The sequence below is a fragment of the Vigna unguiculata genome, unplaced genomic scaffold, assembly GCF_037176805.1.
Source record: "Vigna unguiculata cultivar grain cowpea cultivar isolate G323 ecotype 2 unplaced genomic scaffold, ASM3717680v1 ptg000171l, whole genome shotgun sequence".
NCBI lineage: Eukaryota > Viridiplantae > Streptophyta > Magnoliopsida > Fabales > Fabaceae > Vigna > Vigna unguiculata.
Genome location: NW_028196809.1, coordinates 2,192 through 9,847, shown reverse-complemented (window position 1 = coordinate 9,847; position 7,656 = coordinate 2,192). Strand labels below are relative to the sequence as shown.

The following is a 7,656-nucleotide window of genomic DNA, read 5'->3' as shown; positions in this document are numbered from 1 at the left end:
GTCATCCGCGTCTAAGACGTATTTTAATGCCCGAAAATTGGATTAGGATGGCCTTTGCGTAAAGATTATATTGCTCCAAATTTTTATGAAATACAAGATGCTCACTAAATGATAAAATAATAAACTAATCCAAACTTCTGCAACCCAGTCAAAGAATATAAGTACATTCTGTTATAGATCAGACAAAATAATTGATTGACATTAAATCAGGCAGAGTAATGGAAGTTGCATTCAGATATTATTATGTGAGAAATCACAAAATTCAGAAATAATAGAATGATAATTATAGGGTTTAAAATAGGATGGATAGGAGTTTCTTAAGATTCTAAAACAAAAAACAATACTGAGTTCTTATCAGCCAAGCCAATAAAAGAAATAGGATGAACTGCAAAAATTCTTTATCTTTATAATAAACTAATTCTTTATCTTTATAATAAACTATATAACGTGCACATCACCATCAATTATACGGCCACGAAAAAAAAAAACACAAAGAAAAGGGCTCGATTCTATTTTGGTAATCCTTCTCAGATGAATTCTTAATATTCTCACTCCACCCCAGAACTTCGACTTTTAGGTCTTTTAACCAACTAATTAAACCACTCGAATATTATGGAAATAGAAACCTTTTTTTGTATCGCAGAAAAAAAAGGAAAAAAAATAGATAAAGAATTCATTATCTATATATCTATATCTATATATATATAGATACTAATAGATAAGCGAATATACCTAATAAAAAATTGCATCTATTCTTTAATCATCTAGGAAAAGTATATCTACAGATACCTAAATAGATCAAAGAAATATGTTATGTAATCAGAATCTAGAAGAACACAAATTTGTATGAGTATCTATCCCCATATTCATTAAAATGAATATGGGGGATAGATACTCATACAAATGAATCTTGTGTCAGGAACCAGATTTGAACTGGTGACACGAGGATTTTCAGTCCTCTGCTCTACCAACTGAGCTATCCCGACCATTCTTGAAGCTTAATACTTTGATTTTAAAAGATTTTTAAAATCTATGTTAATGAATCTATATCAACTAAGTAAAAAAAAAGTTTGTAAGTGAGTTTCCGCAGTAATAATTATTTTTTATTGTTAATCGTTAATTACGCATATGAAAATTCCTTGCTAAAAAATAAGATATTGAATTTATACATTTCTGATTAAAAAAAATTCTATGTGTTTCACATATATATTTATATCTATTCCAAAACTCGTCCCTTGTCATTATGATAGATAAGAAAATTATGATAGATAGGAAATTGATGAAAATAAAAATTCCAATTTCGTTGGGAAATAATAAATCGAATAAAACACATAAATAAGGACTTCAAGATAGAGAGGATATAGGAAAAAAATTAGAAAATGAAAAAGTATTTTTTGGGGATAGAGGGACTTGAACCCTCATGATTTCTTAAGTCGACGGATTTTTCCTCTTACTTTCAATTTCATTGTTGTCGGTATTGACATGTAGAATAGGACTCTATCTTTATTCTCATCTGATTTATCAGTTCTTCAAGGGTTTTTAGCCGATTATGATGAAGTGAATAATTTCATCAATAAATATTCCATCTTTTCTTCAACTTCGAATTGATTTGATTCACATTTTTCATTTGTGAATATTTTTATCACAAATAGATCTTCAATAATAAAATAAAAAGTAACAAATTGAAAGAGTATTTCAGTATATATATATGTTTCTAAATGTTTATCTTTGATCCATTCCTGTAATTTTGGTGAAAGGATTCTTTTTACTAATGCAATAAAAAAAAGTCGTCAATTTCGTTTGTTAGAACAGCTTCCATAGAGTCTCTGCACCTATCCCTTTTTTATTATCACTTTCTGAATTTTTATTTGTTTTCAGAAAACAGGATTTGGCTCAGGATTGCCCATTGTGAATTCCAGGGTTTCTCTGAATTTGAAAATTATTACTTGGTAAGTTTCCATAGCCAAAACTCAATCCAATTAAGTCCGTAGCGTCTACCAATTTCGCCATATCCCCATCTTTTTTTTTATTTGAATCTGATTATAATAGAATGCTTTTTTTTTCATTTCTATTATGAGAATTATGCGGGAACTTTTGAATTCATTAAATACATATTATTTTATTAAATATTAAAAACCCCTTTCTCCAATTTTATAGATTTTATTTCATCTATATTGGATACCTTTATTTGTTTGAATCAGAACCAATTCAATATACACAGATATAGACCACATATCTACTTATCTTCTATGTACCTACTTATCTTCTTTTTTCATACAATTTAGAATACTCGAATGGTCGATTCTTTTTTTTTTTTTGTTTTTGCTTAAAAAAAAAAAGAAAATAAACAATCCATTTATTCATATACAATTTATATAACTAAAACGAATCTAGTGGCTAAAAAAAACCATTCTTTTAATTGAATATAATATAGAATTAGACATTTACTTAGAAATATGGAATTCCTTAATAAATATTTACTAAAATTTATATTTATTCAAATTTACTTTAAGTACTAATAAATAATCTTTTTGAAAGAAATCAATTTAATAATATATATCTAGAATAGTAGATCGAAATAAATTATATTAAATAAATTATATTAATATAATATTAATTATTATCTTGCACTTTATGTTATCAGATAAAATAAATAATAGAAATAATAAAAATTGGGTTTGATTTTCTATATTTTCTTTCTCTATTTTTGATGTTTGTATTAATTTGAATTTTGTTATAAATAACTAAAAATTGATAACTAAGATCCCATTCAATTCTTCTGCATATGTATATTTCGTTTACATTAGCCGGTTTAGCTCAGAGGTTAGAGCATCGCATTTGTAATGCGATGGTCATCGGTTCGAATCCGATAACCGGCTTTTCTCTATTTGTTTTTTACATAATTGATAATATCTTTTTTAGAAATAAAAAATTGGGAGAGTTCGATCTCTGCGGAAGAAATCAAGAAATTAACCTACTTTTTTGTATTCTTTTATATACAATAAATTCGGATATTGATAAAATTCATCTAATTCTTCTTTGTACTATAAAACTTTAGTAGATTTCGCTTCATTTAGAATTCTATAATATTTTTCATTTCGTTTAGTTTTCATTTCGATTTATAAGATTTTTCATTTTAAAAAAGGAGTTTTTATGTCACGTTACAGAGGACCTCGTTTCAAAAAAATACGTCGTCTAGGATATTTACCAGGACTTACTAGTAAAAGGCCAACAGTCAAAAACGAATTTCGAAATCAATTGCGCTTCAGTAAAAAATCTCAATATCGTATTCGTTTAGAAGAAAAACAAAAATTGCGTTTTCATTATGGTCTTACAGAACGACAATTGCTTAAATACGTTCGTATCTCCGGAAAAGCTAAAGGATCAACTGGTCAGGTTTTATTACAACTACTTGAAATGCGCTTGGATAACATACTTTTTCGATTGGGTATGGCTGCGACTATTCCTCAAGCCCGCCAATTTATAAACCATAGACATGTTTTAGTTAATGGTCGTATAGTGGATATACCAAGTTATCGTTGTAAACCTCAAGATATTATTACAGCAAAGGATGAACAAAAATCTAAAACTCTTATTCAAAATTATTTTGATTCAGCCCCCCATGAGAAATTGCCAAATCATTTGACTGTTCACCCTTTCCAATATAAAGGTTTAATTAATCAAATAATAGATAATAAATGGGTTGGTTTGAAAATAAATGAATTACTGGTTGTAGAATATTATTCTCGTCAAACTTAAACTTAACTAAAATAACAAGAGTTTTTTTTACAAGGATTTTCTGCTATTCATATATCATAGACATGGATATGCGAAAATTTTTATTCCTTGCCCACCCGTTATCCACTATTTTTTGTATTACCGAAAAATGAGGAATATAAAGTTGTCCATATCAACAAACAAATTTGAAATATGAAATAATGGTATGCATTGGGATGAGTAATATTGATGAATTTGGTAAAGATTCGGAAAGAGAGGGATTCGAACCCCCGGTAAACAAAAAGCCTACATAGCAGTTCCAATGCTACGCCTTGAACCACTCGGCCATCTCTCCTATATAATGATGCCCAGAAACCGGTTGAATGTTGAATAGTGAATCAATCCTATTTTTCATAAATGCATAAAACCTATTCAAACTATAAAAATACAAAGTAAAATTAAAAAAAAACCTCCTACAAGGTCTTAGGATAAACAAATTTGATTGATGAGTTCATTTTTACGTTATTTCGCACTGTATTATAATTATACAATTCCTTTATTTGTGGGATTGATTTCTCACACCATGATTAATTAAATTATAGAATGGATTTCTACCTATGCCTAGATCTCGGATAAATGAAAATTTTATAGATAAGACCTTTTCAATTGTAGCCAATATCTTATTACGAATAATTCCGACAACTTCAGGAGAAAAAAGGGCATTCACTTATTACAGAGATGGTGTGATTTGATTCCATTTTTTTTGACCGATTTCGGTCAAAAAAAAATGGAATGGAAAAACCCCACGCGTGTTGAAGGTGAAATTTGTAAATAAAAGGATTAATTCCTTCTGTCGTGTATCCTCGATTAATGAAGCCTTATATGCTTGAATTTTAGGTTTCTAGTATTAAGCGAAAGGTTATACCTATACTTATGGGGTTAGGTCAACCCCAAATTACTAGTACTGATAGGCAACATTGGGAAAGAAGCACTACGCTTGGGAATCAAGGACACGAAAACTTTGTATCTATCTATATCCATGGCTTATCGAGATTGGGACTAACAGGAATGGTTGGGACAATAAATATCCATCTCGTTCATATTTTGGATACCCATAGAACCATCGAAGATTATTGAGGTGACTAATTCCAGGAAATTAAGCAGCGTAGAGGACAAAGAAATTGTTGAAGTTCTTATTTTTTTTTATCAAGTACCTACATACTTAATGTTAAGAAATAATTTTTGACAGGAAGGTTGGCTAGAGATTTATTGTAAAAACACTAGCTCTGTTCAGTTGAGAATGAGAATACTGGAATATTTTTTGATTTGATGGATTTTTCTCATTACACACATAAGGGGGGAGCCGTATGAGATGAAAATCTCACGTACAGTTCTGGAGCGGAGATTCTTTGAACCGAATGACGACCGTAACGGATGTCAGCTCAATCTGAAGGAAATTATGCAGAAGCTTTACAGAATTATTATGAGGCTATGCGACTGGAAATTGATCCCTATGATCGAAGTTATATACTTTATAACATAGGCCTTATTCACACAAGTAACGGAGAACATACTAAAGCTTTGGAATATTATTTTCGGGCGCTCGAACGAAACCCATTTTTACCCCAAGCTTTTAATAATATGGCCGTGATCTGTCATTACGTGCGACTATCTCCACTATAGAAAGAAAAAAGAAAAGAACAAGCAAATCCACAAATTTTAATATAAGAAATATAGAAATATAAATAATTATAAATAAGAAAGGCTTTCTACATATATATATCGTTCAAAACAACGATTTTTATCAGCTGTAGCAAAGAAACTTCATAGAAGTAAAAATATGAAGAAATCGATATGTCTAGATACCCTCTTTTTCTATGGATAAAAGATCTAATTGATAAAGGAAGCATCGTAAGGATCAATTAACACGGTTTTCAATCGATATAATAAAAACTGCTTCCTTATCTCATGATAAATAAAGAAGTCAGGAATCCACTTATGTAATAAAAAGGATCCCCTGGTATTTTGAGCAGCGGTGTAGTATCAAATCCCAAAGATAGAAAGTATTTTCTCTTTACTTATAAGAACTTATAAGATAAGAAAGAAAAAACTTTTACCAAGATTCTATAGAAATGAATCTATCATATATTTTTGTATATGATATATAAAATCGAGATAGTTACCTTTCAGAAAATTAGAATTAGGGCGTTAATGCCAATGCTTGATTCCCTTTTCTGAAGGTAGGAGAAAAGATAAAACTAAAAAAAAAGATGAAATTCTTTGAAATTCTTTATTTATTAGTAAAAATGAAAGTTTGAAACTCATATTAATAATTTCTTTTTTTCTTTTAGTTAACTTCAAGATAATAGAACAAAAAAAGAATTGACTACTGAGCCGTATGAGTCAGGAAATTCTCAAGTACGGTTCTAAGGAAAGGAATTGACTCACCTATTTCGACCGAGGAGAACAGGCCATTCGGCAGGGAGACTCAGAAGTTGCGGAGTCTTGGTTTAATCAAGCCGCTGAATATTGGAAACAAGCTATAGCTCTCACCCCCGGTAATTATATTGCAGCACAGAATTGGTTGAAGATCACAGGGCGTTTTGAATAAGAACACTCTGTTTCTTTTTTTTCTTATATATTTATCTATCTATATAAAGATATAGATAGATAAATATATATTGTTATAAATTCTTGTTTCTTGTCCCTATCAAATTCAAAAATCATTTCTATAGGAACGACCAATCACATAATTTAAATATATCCCTTCTAATTTTGTTCGATTTTGTCTAGTATTTCATAGAAATAAACGAGATGTGGATACAGTAGATAATTTTCTCCTTTTTTCTGTTATTTAAACTAATATTCAATCAAATTAAGAAAAGAGACCTTCAAAAAAAGAAATAAAATATAGGTATATTGCCTAATAATGAATGCTAATGCCTGCTCAATTTGAAATAGAGTACATACTTATACTTTATCTAAAAAAAAAAATAAAATCTAAGGAATAGAATTAGAATAAAATCTGAATACATTTGATTAGGCTGCACGAAAAATTATTGAACTTCCATTCAGAGTTCCCAAAAAGGTCTTAGAAGATTAAAATAGGTCCGTTGAGCGCCTCACTCTTATGTCATAATAGATTCGAACACTTGCCCCGAATTGACTTCGAGATCATAATTGTTCTAGTGAAAAACTAAAGAAATGAAATTTACTAAGATATCCAATACATGAGAGATAGGAGAGAACAAAACTCAATAGAAACATCTCTAATAAGTTCACTAATTCTGTTTTATGTTGGCAGGTCTCTTTGTATGTGTTGTCTGGAAAGAGGAGGACTCAATGATTATTCGTTCACCGGAACCAGAAGTTAAAATTTTGGTAGATAGGGATCCTATAAAAACTTCTTTTGAGGAATGGGCAAAACCTGGTCATTTCTCAAGAACAATAGCTAAGGGACCAGATACTACTACTTGGATCTGGAACCTACATGCTGACGCTCATGATTTTGATAGCCATACTAATGATTTAGAGGAGATTTCCCGAAAAGTTTTTAGTGCGCATTTTGGCCAACTCTCTATCATCTTTCTTTGGCTGAGTGGCATGTATTTTCATGGTGCTCGTTTTTCCAATTATGAGGCATGGTTAAGTGATCCTACTCACATTAGGCCTAGTGCTCAGGTGGTTTGGCCAATAGTGGGTCAAGAAATATTGAATGGTGATGTAGGGGGGGGGTTCCGAGGAATACAAATAACCTCTGGTTTTTTTCAGATTTGGAGAGCATCTGGAATAACTAATGAATTACAACTCTATTGTACTGCAATTGGTGCATTGGTCTTTGCAGCCTTAATGCTTTTTGCTGGTTGGTTTCATTATCACAAAGCTGCTCCAAAATTGGCTTGGTTCCAAGATGTAGAATCTATGTTGAATCACCATTTG

At 30.3% G+C, this 7,656-nt stretch overlaps 3 non-coding genes across 3 annotated transcripts; 1 reads left to right on the top strand and 2 right to left on the bottom strand.

Moving 5' to 3' along the window:
• Positions 1 to 913: 913 nt before the first annotated feature.
• On the bottom strand, positions 914 to 986 carry TRNAF-GAA (transfer RNA phenylalanine (anticodon GAA)). Its single transcript has one exon. It is a non-coding gene; the product is annotated as a tRNA-Phe (tRNA).
• Positions 987 to 2,806: 1,820 nt separating this feature from the next.
• Positions 2,807 to 2,879, top strand: TRNAT-UGU (transfer RNA threonine (anticodon UGU)). The gene has a single exon. It is a non-coding gene; the product is annotated as a tRNA-Thr (tRNA).
• Positions 2,880 to 3,984: 1,105 nt separating this feature from the next.
• Positions 3,985 to 4,072, bottom strand: TRNAS-GGA (transfer RNA serine (anticodon GGA)). The gene has a single exon. It is a non-coding gene; the product is annotated as a tRNA-Ser (tRNA).
• Positions 4,073 to 7,656: the final 3,584 nt, after the last annotated feature.